This window comes from Echiichthys vipera, assembly GCF_963691815.1.
Source record: "Echiichthys vipera genome assembly, chromosome: 8".
Classification (NCBI taxonomy): domain Eukaryota; kingdom Metazoa; phylum Chordata; class Actinopteri; order Perciformes; family Trachinidae; genus Echiichthys; species Echiichthys vipera.
In genome coordinates, this window is record NC_139833.1 from 7,487,924 (window position 1) to 7,503,807 (window position 15,884).

Sequence of the window (15,884 nt, forward strand, 5' to 3'; positions counted from 1 at the left end):
ACCATCAGCACATGACTCCAGTCTGAAGGCGGGTTGAAAGGCGTGCATTGAACAGCTACAGAAAGGGGGTTATTTACACCGCTGCGCGCCCATCTGTGCGTCTTTGGAGACTACAGAAGTGCGCGGTTGTTTTGTGGATTCCAGCGGTGAATGAATAATTAATAAGGATTATTATTATAAGAGCGATTATACAAAGTCTACAATCAACTTGAGGCTGTAAACGCAGCGCAGCCAAATGCAGCGTCCTTTTTTCTTTTTCTTTTTTAACCTGTCACCTCTTTCAAATTGCGCTTTTCCCCCTCGCTGGTATCCTTGAAACGTCTCTTCTTATTGACGGGTCAGAGGTGGACGGGTTTCACCCCGCGTCAGGCAGACAGATGCTGGAAGTCACACTGAGATCCACCGGAGAGATTTAAAGGATCAGCGCGCTAAACCGGGAAAAAGACAAAAATAAATAATAATCCTACTTTTCCTTTTATCGCCTTTGAGGAGAGACGCGCGGTGAGAAATGCCTTTTGGAGACCCGCATATTTCCTCCTGGAGATGATGAAGGAGACGTCAAATTGAAGAAAAGCGGCAGTGAAACACACACACACACACAGAGGAGGGGAGGAAGAAAAAAAACAACAGTAATCTCCAAATTACATGGTGTGTCAGTGGAAGGATGCCGCGCTAATCAGTCTTTGGGATGGGTGAAGGCTGGGGAGGGAGGTGCATGCAGGAGGAGGGAGGGTGTGATGCATTGCTGCAGAAGGATGGAGAAAGAAGAGGAGAGAGAGAGAGAGAGAGAGAGAGAGAGAGAGAGAGAGAGAGGGAAGCATAGAGCCGTTGTTATGGCAACGGTGATTGAATGCAATGTTTTCATTTCGTTCAGAAATCACCACGTGTTGGCACAGAAAAACTGTATAAGCTGTAATATTATAGGGACGTGGAGTACATGGTGTAAAGACACAGATAATTTACATCAAACATTATTTTATGCATCTACAAAACATGTGACATTAAAGGCTGCACTTTAAGTTTATACAAAAAAGAAATATAAAGAATACAAAAACTTTATTAATCCCTTGTGCTATGAAAATTTCTTAAAAATGACAACAGCATACATATAGAAAACACATACATGAGAATAAAAACAATAGAATAATAAATGTAAAGTGCATAAGAAACAGGAATGGGATGATTTTTATTGATACCAATGTCATCGATTCTGCTCAACGGTCCGATTCTTTATGGAATCTGTGTAGGGGGGAGAAAAATCAGCCTACACAGGTAAGAACATTTATTTATTTGGCATTTATTTATTACAGTAAACAAACAATGCAACTTGAATTATTATACAGTTAAATATTGCCAAGAATCAGGGCTTTCAACTGTTGCCATAAATTGTCTGCATTGTACGTTTCTGCACACCGCAGACACGTTGAATGTCAACGTTTCTGCAACTCGCTCTCATTCATACACCGACACTTTTTTTGCTCCGCCGTCGCAGTTTTAAACACATGACTATTGTTGCAAAATAAAGCAAAAACTATTAATGCTACCTAGGTTTAGACATCAAAACGGCACTGTTAGATTAGGAAAATGTCATAGTTTGGGTTAAAATAGGTAGCCTGCTGTCCCCAGGTCTGAAAAGTGAAGCCAATAGGTGCGTTTCCACTATGGCCGACTACCCTCTCTCGCCAAAAAACGCCCCTAATTTGCATGCGAGTCGCTCAGGAGGCCGTTTGACCGAGTAGAAAGAGGAGCAGGGCCTCTTTTGTCTCCTGAGATTGATCCAATCGCTGATTGGATGTAGCTCTCAGCGGGATGTGACGTGTGGTAGAACAGACACAACAACCACATGGCGAAGTAGAGTAGACACCTTTATCCAGTGGTGTAGAAGAACACTGGATTGAATTTCTGACATGTGGTTGCTGCACATGCTCCATACGTCTCTCTCTCTCTCTTTCTCTCACGCACATGCACACACACACACGCACACGCACCTGCACACGCACACGTACACGCACACACACAACGTACCTCAGCGGGGTGACAGCCTGTCTGTCAACAAACACTTTTAAAGTGCCTGGAATCTTTAAGGTAGAATGCTTTCTTTAATGTTACTTGTACATAAGTTGACGTTGTGAATCATACGGGCCACCTTAAATCAAACTATCACTATTCTGTATGTCTCACTTAGAGGAAGCGGCGCGCTGCTGTATCACTGATCAGCTGATCATCGGCGATCGAAAACCATTCAGAGTGATACGTCACCTCGGGAGTCTCGTAAATCCCTCTCGGGCCTTTTTTTTGTAATGGAAACACAGCGAGACGGCCATTTGAGAGGGCGTGCCCTGAAACTTTTAGGGAGGCCACTCTACAGGACTAGTGGAAACACGCCTAATGTTAAAGTACCTTAAACCTGCATTCTTTCTAATGTCCAACAGGGGGCGACTTTAGTTGCAAAGAGAAGTGTGATTGTATAGAAGTCAATGAGAAAATTAGCCAACTTCTCACTTGATTTATAGTGTCAGTAAACATTTTTCTAATGAGTTTATGCTCTCAATCACTAGTTGTAAATCTTCTTCGATGCAGCATGATGTTCATTTTGTAAATGATGGTCCCAGTTAGAGAAAAATAGCCGATAAAGCCGGGGATGCTTTAGGATGTGGCTACCTGGTGAATGACACGTCGCTATGCTAGTGACAGGATGGAGGTTTAGTGACACATATTCACGCCACTGTGTGAATTAAAATATAGCAATTAACTTGTTTTTGGATGTTGTCTGCGTTAGATTATGAGGACTTTGACCCTCTCACAGTGTGTTTTCACTTCATTACAGTTCATTGTAACATTGTGGTAGCCTGAAAATGTCTCGATCAGCAACATTTTTTTTCTGGCATCCAGACTTTTTACAAAAGCTCCTCTTCTTTAAAACTACCCCCTAATTCACACATTTCTGTAGCAAAGTGAACCACCTTTCTGAAGGAGGTTCATCAGAAATGCAATCGTCTGGTTTCACTCTTCTGATTATTGAACCCTTCACCGCCTCTTTAATACAACAGTTTATATATCTCTACTGCTTTAGCTCATTTTAAACTCACAACTCTTTGGATGTGGTGGATTTGAAAGACATTACTCACTTTAAAACATGAGTGTTTCATACGTTTCTCATTCACTCTCTGTTTGACATTTCAACTGCCAGGTGCCAAACCCACATTTATAACAACCATTGTCTTATAACCATTTTCTTAGTCATTCACACACACACACACACACACACACACACACACACACACACACACACACACACACACACACACACACACACACACACACACACACACACACACACACACACACACACACACACACACACACACACGCACACCGAAACCCCCCCCAAACACACACACACACAATTACACACACACATACACCGAAAAACCCACACACACCAGCACATGAAACATTACCAAAGGTGCACTGCCTCACTCTCTGACTTTGCTCAGAGGGAAATCAGCCCACTGAGAGTGTGTGTGTGTGTGTGTGTGTGTGTGTGTGTGTGTGTGTGTGTGTGTGTGTGTGTGTGTGTGTGTGTGTGTGTGTGTGTGTGTGTGTGTGTGTGTGTGTGTGTGTGTGTGTGTGTGTGTGTGTGTGTGTGTGTGTGTGTGTGTGTGTGTGTGTGTGTGTGTGTGTGTGTGTGCTGCTGATCTCTCATTTTGGCCATTTCATCATGCCAGCAGGGAGGATTACTGCAGATTGCGTGCCTGTCCTTGCCCTGGTAAATGCATCGTTCCTGTGTGTGTGTGTGTGTGTGTGTGTGTGTGTGTGTGTGACCTGTCCCTAATTCCACTAACATCCCTTTTCATTTTTTTTTAAATATGTGGATTAACTTCAATCACAGCAGCAACACATAGTGAGGATGAATATCATGCAGCGGGGATCAAATTGTTATGAACGTATCTTCACTGATTTGAAAGACGATACATTTTAAATAAGAGGTGATTTGAGTTTTGTCTCATGGTTCAGGTTTATGCTTAGAGTTAAGCCAATGCAATATGGTTGTATTTGTCACATAATAGAAACTTTTTTTTGTAATAATTAAAGGGAAAGAGGGTTAGACTCGAGGTAACCGTTAAAAGTCCCTTTCTTTATTTCAATACAAGGGAACAGAAAGGACCGTGAAGGAACTGATGTCAGAAAATTTAGAAACGAGAACCAGATGTTAACATTTCTGATAAAGGAGGAACCTGTGTCTGGGGGGGGTTTACTGCTATTTTCTGATTTAAAGCGAACCCTTTATTGGAAATCACCACCGCACGAAAACATGAGTAGAATCGATAGAAGACTGTAGGCTATGTTCTGCTAAAGAGCCATAAGAATAATTTAAAGAGTCATTTTGTGTTCATACATCATTTCATATAAGCTTGGGTATTCTGACACCTTTCTATGCAATATTATTCACAGTCAAATACAGTTTACATTGTAAATTCAATTATTCTTCGGAGGCCAAAGCAGATTTTTAATTAACTTTATTAAAAAATATGTTTTGAATGTAAAAGCAGAAGCCTGTTTTACAGAGACGTACAGTTTTGTAGTTCGCTTTATTCACAGGAAGCACCCTCCACTTTCTTTATTTGTATTTATTTATTTTTCATTTATTTCAGGCAGCATTCATCACAATAGCATTTGCACAAAAAATGGCAACATTAGAATGCAATTTGTGCCTGAAAAGGAGCGGGTAGAAGAAAAAATCGTATGTATACCCCAAACCTTTTTCTCATCAAGTGTCTTAAACAGAATATGTATTGTCACTTCCTGAATTTATGCAAGTAAATGTAAATAAACAAAAACTCAGACAAAAAAAACACAACACCTTACATAATGTTTACGTAGCTGATCCACTTGAAGTAACTGAGAATTATTATTATACTTTGATATTCGATCATAACGGCGTTTAGCAAAGCAAGATGATGATAAACCAATAACAAACAAAAATACGATACATATGAATGTCAGGACAACAAGTCCAAGATGGTAGTAATATAACCCTCCTTATACATATTGTGACCAAATAAAGAAGAATTCCTTTATTAGTCCCGCGGATGGGGAAATTCAATTTTCACTCTATTATTATTTTTCATGTTACACACATACACACACACACACACAGGTCCTATATACATGCTACCAATGGAGAGATGTTAGAGCGAGGGGGCTGCCAGTGACCAGCACCCTGACAGTTGGGGGTTCGGTGCCTTGCTCAGCAGCACCTCGGCAGTGCCCAGGAGATGAACTGGCACCTCTCCAGCCACCAGTCCACGCTCCATTCATGGTCCACACAGGGACTCGAATGAGTCCATAGGTGACTTTTGGACTCTCCAGTCCAAAAGTCACCTATGGACTGAGCTACTACCACCCCAGCATTTGTATAGTAATATCCAGCATATTCCATAGCTTCACACCTCGTACCGACACACAAAAGCCTTTGCGAGTAGTTCGGATCTTTGGTAGAACAAAGTTTCCATAACCCCTCAAGTTGGAATCATTATCTCTTTTTTCAAAGAGTTGTTGCAGGTTAGGCGGCAATAAATTAACAAGTGCTTTGTAAAGAAATACCATTGTGGTATACTTGACCAAATCATCAAGCTTCATCAATCACTTTCAAATCAACCATCATTTCTGAGATGATTTCATCTTGTTTTAATGCCTTTAATTCATTTTTTGTGATATTGTGTTATTGCAAAAAAATTATTTGACCCTTTGTGTCAAAAGGGGGGAATGTGAGAAATAACCAAAGATTGACCTAACTTTTTTTGTAACTCTTTATCTATGATGTAAATCCCTGTATGTTGATTAACAGTCAAGCTGTGGATGACTGCTGGGGGGATTGGGGATAGGAGTCACATGGGTTGCAAATGGCGACATTTGGGGGGTCGTAAAACACTGATAACATCCACTGGGGTCATAAACATTGGGTAGTGTGTTTTTGTTACTTTGATGTCCTTGTGTTTGTAAGTTGCTTTGATGTGAGTGTATATCTGCTGAAGTGATTTGGAGACAGAGAGAGATTGTTGGAGACCCGGCTGTTGGTAGGATGTCTCTCCTGTATGCATACAGTATTTAGTAAAGACATGATTTGAGAAACACTGAGGACTCCAGAGAATTTCTTTCACACCATGTTTCAGTGATGTAATTGACCCTGACATATTTTCCGACGCTTGTTATGTCCAAATTTAAAAACAATCCACAACACCGGGTAGATGTCGAGTTCAACTCTCAGGACATCTGATGTGTGAGTGCACATTCAAATTAGACTTGTTCTGATACAGATACCAGCATTGGAAATGCCTCAGATTCTGCAGAAAATCATTATATTTCATGGTGAACTGTAGTGGCAGTTGGAAGTGTTGTAGGTTGTTTTAATTAAGGTTGTACATAATGTATCTAAAAATTGCAATGAGGAAAAAGTGGAGGACTGGTTGCTTGATAATATAATATATTATATGAAGAGCTCTTTTCCAAAAACGAGATAAAAGCCAAATAAAAAAAATGAGTTTGAGCCACTTTGCTGTATACAGAACCTTTTCACTGCTTCATCAGTGTTTCTGCCAAATCGCTATATTTCCTTGTTTAAAATGGTCTCAAGATGCAGTTCCTTTCCAAACCGCGACAAGCGCCAAACCTATTTTTAGCCTAAATGCGATACGTCCTCCTGACCAATCAGAATACAGTGAGCGTTCTATGCGATCCAACATGGCGGCGCTCTGAAGCGGGAGAGTTTTTTGTTTTGTCCGTCCGTTCGACACGTTCAGACTGAGCCAAAAACCATTTTGACAAGACAAACTGAATATTAATCTGGGTAAAAAATGTAATTTTCCTGAAAACTATTAAAATGGATTTATAGCGTTTTGGAAAAGAGCTCCTCATATGTATACTATACGAAACTGCAGATCACACCAGGTCTTTGCATGCAGACTGGTGCGGTATGGATTTTGGGAGGCTGAGGTGATGATTTGTAAATGTGGGGAAATGGGACAGCCGTGTTGAACCATTGTCGAGGCTTTTAAGAGCTTTGTCTCTGAATTACAATGAAGCGAACACTTTAACTCAACTAACAAAAGGAGGATAATCTTTGGTTATGAATGATATTGATGTTGAAGATGCCTGGGCCTGACAGCCTGGATCTTCATTGCTAAGCCTCTCCGTTCAACCCAGATGTGGACAGACTCCACATCTGTAAATCAGCAGCAGGGCACTTATGAGTCCCAGCAGGGTGGTGATGGGCACCAGGAGGAGAGCTATATACAGGACCCACGGCTCTGGATACATCACCACACAGGGCTCTGAGAAACACAAGACCAACAATATGAAGCATAACCCTAAAATGAAACGCACATTGATGCACATTTCTCCAGTTAAAGCAAATTAAAATAAAAGGAAAAGGTGAGAGAATTAAAACGAAACAAAACATCAGCATTGCTAGATACCACTACAAATATATTTAAGAACAAACGATGAAACAACAACAGACTCACCGGAGACAGCTGTAGGACGTTGTTGCGTAACATTTGTTTGAACATCTGCACCGTCTCTAGCCACTTAGGAGAAAAGAGTCTTCGCTTTAATGTTGACATATTGCAGGGTTTCTGACCAGTGAAGCCTTTTAGGCTGTCTGCAGCTTTAAATGTATATTCACAGCGGTTTTCATGCTTTTCTAATTAGAAGAGACGTGCTTTTCTCCTGGTGTGGGTGGACACTAATGTTGGAATTTGTGTGGAAGCCTGCAGGACATGCTGGACACAACAGGCTGAGCATTTGCAATAACAGGATAAAGAGAGTGTTTCCAACCACGCTGTATGTTGCAGCATTTGTGCTCTTTTATTATCTGCAGAACAGCTAAAGTTATTGTTCGTGAAATTAAATTTTAGCCTCAGGTTGATAAAAAGGTGAGGCTGAATTTAGGGTTTTGATTCAGAAACATGTTCTGAACCTCATTTGACTGGTTCTTTATCACAGTGATCTGGTATATATGTTGTATATACGTACATATATATATATATATATATATATATATATGAATGCATCATCACATTGTTTGCACAGGTTAGACACTGAATATGACGTGCATGTTCCTGCTGCCATCAGACTGTACAACGCTGCACAGCAACGCTGAGCAACGCTCAGGGAATAAACTCTCACTACTCGAAGTGACCTATCACTGAAATGCACCTTTCTCTCTCTTGCACATTAAAATCCACATAGCATATTGTAATATAGTGTTTACCTGCGATACTGTACTTTATTGTTGTTCATATTTTGTATTTTATATTTTATCTTATTTTTAGTACTTCTGATTGCTTTGTACCGCTACGATGACCTCATTTCCCCTCGGGATAAATAAAGTTATCTATCTATCTATCTATCTATCTATCTATCTATCTATCTATCTATCTATCTATCTATCTATCTATCTATCTATCTATCTATCTATCTACCTACCTACCTACCTACCTACCTACCTACCTACCTACCTACCTACCTACCTACCTACCTACCTACCTACCTACCTACCTACCTACCTACCTACCTACCTACCTACCTACCTACCTACCTACCTACCTACCTACCTACCTACCTACCTACCTACCTACCTACCTACCTACCTACCTACCTACCTACCTACCTACCTACCTACCTACCTACCTACCTACCTACCTACCTACCTACCTACCTACCTACCTACCTACCTACCTACCTATCTATCTATCTATCTATCTATCTATCTATCTATCTATCTATCTATCTATCTATCTATCTATCTATCTATCTATCTATCTATCTATCTATCTATCTATCTATCTATCTATCTATCTATCTATCTATCTATCTATCTATCTATCTATCTATCTATCTATCTATCTATCTATCTATCTATCTATCTATCTATCTATCTATCTATCTATCTATCTATCTATCTATCTATCTATCTATCTATCTATCTATCTATCTATCTATCTATCTATCTATCTATCTATCTATCTATCTATCTATCTATCTATCTATCTATCTATCTATCTATCTATCTATCTATCTATCTATCTATCTATCTATCTATCTATCTATCTATCTATCTATCTATCTATCTATCTATCTATCTATCTATCTATCTATCTATCTATCTATCTATCTATCTATCTCTCTGCCTGCCTGCCTGCCTGCCTGCCTGCCTGCCTGCCTGCCTGCCTGCCTGCCTGCCTGCCTGCCTGCCTGCCTGCCTGCCTGCCTGCCTGCCTGCCTGCCTGCCTGCCTGCCTGCCTGCCTGCCTGCCTGCCTGCCTGCCTGCCTGCCTGCCTGCCTGCCTGCCTGCCTACCTACCTACCTACCTACCTACCTACCTACCTTCCTACCTACCTACCTACCTTCCTACCTACCTACCTACCTATCTACCTATCTATCTATCTATCTATGTTCAAAGGCGCAGTCATTGGTACTTTCTGGGTAAACTCCACTCATTTCATAGAAATCTAAGATCACAAGATATGGTCTTTGTTGTCTGTTCCAAGTGCACAAACTGAACTAGATAAAAAATCTTTTATGTGCTCTGCACCTCTCTCTTGAAAAAACCTTCAAAAGGACCTAAAACTAAGTGAACTGGTCACTCTGCCTGATCTTAAAGCTCTATAATAAATTGGTCGGTACTTGTCACAATGCAAAGGTATTTTAATATTCAAGTTGGCCAGGTCTCCCTAGCAAATAACATCATGGATCTCAGTGTGTATCACTGTATTTGGCTAAATGTGGGTCGAAAAAAATAAAAGTGATAAAAATGATACATGTTCGAGAGCAACTAAACCCCCCATTTAGCTTAAGCTTCAAGGGATGGTCTTGGGTCCATTCGATTTCCTCTGGTAAAGGCTAAAGCTGTCATTGCAATGAAAACAGTTGCATGGGACCAGACTTAATTGACAGTGCAGCGCAGCAAGTGTTTAATGTGCATGAAAGCTAGATCAGATCAGGAAGGAGGGTATTACCAGGCAGATAGTGGAAGATGCTTTTCGTCACCAGATCTCCGTGAAGGTGCAGCTGGCACTCATACTCTCCTTTGCTCCGCAGAGAAATGGTTTCAGTGATTGTGACGTAGGGCTGACCTGCACCAGCATCTCCTGGAGCTGAGTCAACAGGTACGAGTTTGCGTCCCTCATGAAAAACGGACAAAACAAATCCGGACTCCCGGGTCACGTTTACTGCACACCTGAGCAGAGAGTCATTGTGACCAGTGACGTTAAAGATCATGGTGTCTGAAAAGAGATGCAGACAGAAGTACAGGTGTGTTCACAGCATGTGCAATATACACTCAGAAATACATTGATACTGCAGGTTTTGTGTATTTTCATGAAATTCTTCCCTAACAATTATTTTCATTATTAATTAATCTGCCAATTTTATTCTCTATTGATAATTCTAAAAGCTTTTATTTACCGTAAACCATCAGTAAAGTTTCATTTCCTTTTCTCCTGAAACTTTTCTCCCTCTCTGTGGTGATGGAGAGTTTACACAGGTACCTTCCACCGTCGGTCCACTGGACATTCTTGAGGCGTATGGACTTGTTTGAGGTGTAGGAGTTACTGTTCAGAAGGTCAACACGTCCAACATATTTCTGAGAGGGTAACCATAGCCTGGGATAGTCACTGTTGTCCTGGTACACCCAATACAGAACCGGTGGTGTGACCAATTTCTCATCGAGGGAAAGATTGAGATGGCACGGCATGATAACATCATGACTCAGAGCAGTGGTAAGCACAGGAAGCTGGTGGACTGTGATCGCAGAGTGAGTACCTTTGAAAAACAGCCATAAAAAAAAACAGTGACAGGATGTTGGTTAACCCTAATAATTTCCTGTCAAAGTATCTTTCATAGAGCTGCTCATCCTCTGTCCATATTAATAAGACAAACTCACATGGTCACATGTGGGGTGCCTCAGGGTTCAGTCCTGGGTTCATTGCTGTTTCTCTTATAAGTTAATGACATATGTTTGGTTTCTCAATCCCTGAAATGTATCTTATTTGCTGACGACACGACTGTGTTCTGTAGTGGGGATCATTTGCGTCAGCTACTGGATATGGTAGAGAAGGAGCTACAGAAATTCAAAGAATGGTTTGACTTCAATAAAATATCACTCTGTCTCAGTAAAACAAGTGTATTATATCTGGAAAAAGCAGAACCATAACTATAAATGAACCAAATCTCTTGGAGCTATCATTGATGATAAACTAAATTGGAAATCACACATAAATGATGTCTCACCAAAAGTGTCAAAATCCATTGCAAGTCTCTATAAAGCCCACGCTTTCCTCTCTCAACACTCACTAATCACTTGATATTATTCATCAACTTCCCCATACGTATATGACATATTGCATTGAGTTTGGGGGAAACACATACAGAACAGCCAACCAAATACAGCCAACCAACCCACTATTTAGTCGTTTGAACATTTTGAAATTCAGGGACTTGGTTGATTACATTACAATACAAACCATGTACAAAGCAGTAAATACAGTTCTTCCTCAAGATATCCGGAGTCTGTTTAAAATGAAGGATTCCAGTTGTAACCTGAGAAAACCACTAGTATTTGAGAAATCAAAGACGGGAACTACAGTAAAACATCCCCTCGTTCTGTTAGAGGGGTTAACGTCTGGAATAATTAAGCCTGTGAATGTTCTCATTTGTCCAGGTCATTGTTATCGTGTATTGTATACACATACACATACACATACACATACACATACACACACACACACATACATACACATACACATACACATACACATACACACACATACACATACACATACACATACACACACACACACATACACATACACATACACATACACATACACATACACATACACATACACACATACACATACACATACACATACACATACACATACACACACACACACACATACACATACACACACACACACACACACACACATACACATACACATACACATACACATACACATACACATACACACACACATACACACACACACACACACACACACATACACATACACATACACATACATGCACACTGTAGCAGCTTAAGGAGACAAAAACAAAAAACAGTAGATTGCAGAGACCCTGAGCATCATGTACCATCATAGGTAAAGGTATTATTATTTTAAAAGGGTAGGGGTATATAAGCTTTGGCTTCAACCTACACCCTTTCGGTTATGTAAGCTTGATATACTGAAATAAATAAATAGATTAATTCATTAATTTATACATTCTGTCAGTGTTGTCCTTTTGAATTGTGGTGGTGAACGTAGCTACAGGCAGTGACTGACGGGGTGCAAACAAAGACCACAATGTTATTTATTGGGACATCATGTGATGCTACGGCCGTTCTGAGAGGCAAGAGGACCGTTTTTTCTAAGGCCTAGTTCACACTTAGACGGCTATTCTTTTAAACGTAGCTTTTTCTATGCAATTTGACCTTTTCTTCCCACTCAAACTATATTTTAGGTCGACTCAACAGATCTTTTGAAAAACTCCAGGATTAAGGTTTTGATAAAGTCTGTTTTTACAGTAGTGTTGTTGTGTTTTCTTTAAAACAAGGGGAAAAGCCTACCACAGAAACTTTTCAGGGGAAAATAAAGGTTTGGCAGGTGATTTCTTTTTTCTTCTTCTCTGGATCATTGGGGGGATCCCGGGGGCGTAGTGTGACAAACACTTTTGAGTTCCCACTACAATACTTTCAAAGTTGTGAGGTACTGTGGTCACACAACTTGCTGTCTTCTGTCTGGAGTTTAAAGTTGGATCCAAACTGAAGAACTTGCTCTGACAATTACCATCACCACGGATGGGTTTACAGTTAAAAAAACTGGTGCATTGAAACTGACATCCAAGTGTGCTTTTTGTGTCGGTTTAATAAACAAGGGCTGTGACGATGCAGCTGGATGTGGCGGCTTCTTCTCTGGCCTCGAGCTGAGCTTCTCCTCACTGTTTCGCCCGTTCCCGGGGCAACCTGGCACGTTAGCAGCCACAGATAGTGGGTGCTACAGGTGCCCCCCTTCCCCTGGTTTCTGTGTTTTTGCACTTTTATTGGCTCTTGGAGTTCCTGACAGCTCCAGATATTTTACATGCTAGGTATCTTGAGTGTGCCCGGGAGGCTCGTCTCTTTAAAAAGTTCACACATCGCACACCAGCTCTGAGCTCCGAGTGTCGAGCCAACCTTGATTTGCCGCTGTTCTTGGGCTGCTGTCAGGGAGCTCTAAAAGCTGCCAGAGAGCTCTAATATTGGTTGGGTTGTGGGCACTTGGTATGAGAATATTGATCCGAAACAAAATTTAAAAAATCCCCTGGCACAACTTTTTTTTACCTGCCTGTTTCATAGCTAAAACTGAACTCATTCCCTGGAAGACAACAGTGACAAACGGAGTTTCTGAAACTCTTCATAATGGAGTTTCCCAAATGATCCGTTTTCAGTGACCTATAAAACAGTTTGTGTGTGGACCAAAGGCCAAAGGGCATTAAAAGAGCTATGTTTTAAAATACTTAACATTTGGATGAAGACATTTTTTTTCCGCATGTTCTTAAGTTGTAAACCCAATTTAGCTAAGACTTAAAAAAATGGATCACCTGAATTTTTCTCAGGGCTTCCATGGATAGATGCAGGTTTTATAACCTGTTCGGACATGTTTGCAGTTACTAGACCCAAAAAATAAACATTAAAATGTAGATGAAGAGAAGCTGGAAGGTGGAGCTGAAATGCAGCAAGAAGCTTAACGCGACCAAACTTTAGAAAACATTCTTTCTTTGAGACTCAACTAATGACGCTTATTTAAAGCACAACGAAGAAGTGAAATTAGACGTAAACAACATTTCCCTCAACTGAGTATTTGGGGATTTTCCTCGCAGCTTCAATACAGGAAAGTTGTCTTGTAATAGTAGGGGGATTTGTGTCTTCCTTAAATCAAAGAGGCTATTATAATTATTACTGTAACCTCATTGCTTTAACGTTCGGCTTCAGCTTTCAGTTCTTAAGGTTGCCACTTCCCAAAACATTGACCTATGAAAATGATAAATAACCTGTCCAACAAAAGTTGTCACATGTCAAGTTGTTTTGACTTTTAAAAATGTTACCAAATGATGTTTTTACCAACAATGTTATAAACCTTTTTAAAGAAAGACAAAACTCAAGATGAGGGATATAAGGATATAAGAAAGATGCAACCAGAATGTGAAATCAGTGACAAATGCTCAATCAGTGTCACATGCAGCTGATATAATGAATATAATGAATATAATGAAATTATCTCTTGATCCTTATCCACCGAGAGAGAGAAAAAGCCAAAACGTGTGTTCTAGATATCAGTTTTACCCCAAATCATGGCTAATTTAAAGGGATAAACTTTAAAATATCAAAATATTTTATAGCGCTACCCACAAGCGTCGTTTAGCTACAGCCGTCCAAAGATGGATCCAGAGTGGTCCATAGGTGACTTGGCTGGGAACCGTAGGGTTGCTGGTTCAAGTCCCTGTGTGGACCATGTATGGAGCGTGGACTGCTGGCTGGAGAGGTGCCACTTCATCTCCTGGGCACTGCCGAGGTGCTGTTGAGCAAGGCATCGAACCCCCAACTGCTCGGGGTGCTGGTCACTGGCAGCCCCCTCGCTCTAACATCTCTCCTTAATTGCATGTATAGGTCCTGTTTGTGTATGTGTGTATTTCGGGCCTGTGTGTGTAACATGATTAATAATAAGAGTGAAAAAAAAATATATATTTCCCCGTTGCGGGATAAATAAAGTAATTCTTCTTCTTCTTCTTCTTCTTCTTCTTCTTAAGAATCCGCATTACTTTTATCAAGTCTGAAAAGTTTTAACAGAATAATAATAATTGTACCACAAGAAGTGGAGTCCTTAAGAAGGGAGAATAATTAACCAAATAAAAAACAGAATCAACAGAACGTTTGAAATATAACTTAATTCAAAGCAATTTGTGAACACGTGTCTCTCACTGATAAAGAGTTTGAGGGTTCTCGCTCCTTGGATTATCATGGACCAAATGCAGAATTAAAACAAGTTGCCTCTGCCACCTTCATCAAACCTGAAGCTTTTTGTTGTTCTTGTTACATATCTAAAAATATACACTAGAGCATGAACACACACACACACACACTCACACACACACATGTCCAAACCACAGCAAAGAAACCACTGTAACACAGATTGAAAATGCCTGAGAGAACGAAAACAACGGCAACTGTCTGACTTGAGAAATAAATTGGAATCGCCTGCAAATGAGCGTGCAGAGTATTTATGCTCAAACACACAGTGCTGAAATATAAATGTCACTGTATTTAAAATAAATAAATAACAGATTCGGACCCCTATCACAAACACACACATTCTTCATGAATCAAAAATCTTTATAAATTGTACCTGAGACCATAAAGTAGAGAAACATCCACTTTGTCCATCCCCATTTCGTCACCATAGAGCTGTGATGCATCTCTGACCTTATCTTTAACATGTTGCACGACCCGATGTTTCCTCCTGTGTGTGTACGCAGGAAGCACATGCTGGTGTGTCACTCCACTTCCTCAGAGGCAGGACGAAACTTGACTCACTGACACCTTCAAGATATAAACAAATCTAACGTGTTTCCACTCTCGTATGTTTTTGATCTCATTGTTTCGGTGGTACAAAGTATTTCCAAACTTCTGCAAAAGAAATAAATGAATGCAAATGCAGTGTTTTTTAAAAAGTTACTCTAAAAATTCCAAAATAAGAATGAAAGTGAAAGCACAGATCTTCTTTGTGTTACAGAAAAATGATCCAGGATCCTGTAACTTGAGTCTACTGGAGCTTTCAGGT